At 38.7% G+C, this 623-nt stretch overlaps 1 non-coding gene across 1 annotated transcript; it reads left to right on the top strand.

Annotated features, from left to right (window-relative positions):
* The first annotated feature begins 201 nt into the window (after positions 1–201).
* On the top strand, positions 202–308 carry LOC131234115 (small nucleolar RNA R71). The gene has a single exon (XR_009165526.1). It is a non-coding gene; the product is annotated as a small nucleolar RNA R71 (small nucleolar RNA).
* Positions 309–623: the final 315 nt, after the last annotated feature.

Genomic DNA, 623 nt, shown 5'->3' with positions numbered 1-623 from the left:
TTGGATTGAGTCGGCCTAGACGTGGTGTTCGATTTTGGGTAATAATCCCATGATTGTGTTTTTTCAGCAAGACTATCGAGGTAATCCCATACCTCGTCGACATTTTTATTAATGAATTCTCCATTACACATTGTCTCGACCATTTGGCGCATGGAAGATGTCAGTCCATCATAGAAAAAATTTGTAATGCGCCATGTTTTAAAGCCGTGTTGTGGGCATGAACTGACCAAATCCTTAAACCTTTCCCAACATTGGTAAAATGTTTCATCCTCCTTTTGGGTGAAGTTCATGATTGCTTTTCTAAGGGTAATCGTTTTATGATGTGAAAAAAATTTCTTTATAAATTCCCTCTGCATATCATTCCATGTGCCAATGGATCTAGGATGCAGTGAATGTAACCACATCTTAGCCTTCTCCTTCAAGAAAAAGGGAAAGAGTTTCAGCCTGACTGTGTCCTTAGACACATTTTGAAAATATAAAGTGGCTATGATCTCATCAAACTCTTTCAAATGTAGATAAGGTTCTTCAGATTCAAGCCCATGGAACTTAGGAAGGAGTTGGATAACCCCTGGCTTGATGTCCATATGTCCTGTATTTTTAGGAAAAATCATGCATGAGGGCAT

Source organism: Magnolia sinica, chromosome 18 (assembly GCF_029962835.1).
Source record: "Magnolia sinica isolate HGM2019 chromosome 18, MsV1, whole genome shotgun sequence".
NCBI classification, from domain to species: Eukaryota; Viridiplantae; Streptophyta; class Magnoliopsida; order Magnoliales; family Magnoliaceae; genus Magnolia; species Magnolia sinica.
This window is presented reverse-complemented; position numbering and strand designations above follow the sequence as displayed.